Genomic DNA, 306 nt, shown 5'->3' with positions numbered 1-306 from the left:
TGAAAACTTGGATCATGGGCTATATCCATCAATAAACTTTCATTGATCTTACCCTAAATGCTTTTGGAACCAAATTTTACTTTCACCTTCCACAGTCGTGCCCGAAATTTGCCTATAAGTTAACTGCCACCCGTGTAGGATGTGGTCTCCAACTGTAGCCCAGAGCTGTCTAGTCTAGGACTTGGGGAAACAAGCCCAGTCCCCTGCTGCCCGACCTGGATGAGTTAATAGGTGCGGTGTTTCAAAAACAATTAGCAAAATAATTTTCACTGCAGACTCCTCTTTAGGTTGTTGGTTTTTAATTGG

The sequence above is a fragment of the Orycteropus afer genome, unplaced genomic scaffold, assembly GCF_000298275.1.
Source record: "Orycteropus afer afer isolate SDZICR_OR568_19922 unplaced genomic scaffold, OryAfe1.0 scaffold00287, whole genome shotgun sequence".
Lineage (NCBI taxonomy): Eukaryota > Metazoa > Chordata > Mammalia > Tubulidentata > Orycteropodidae > Orycteropus > Orycteropus afer.
Note: the sequence above shows the minus strand (reverse complement) of the source record.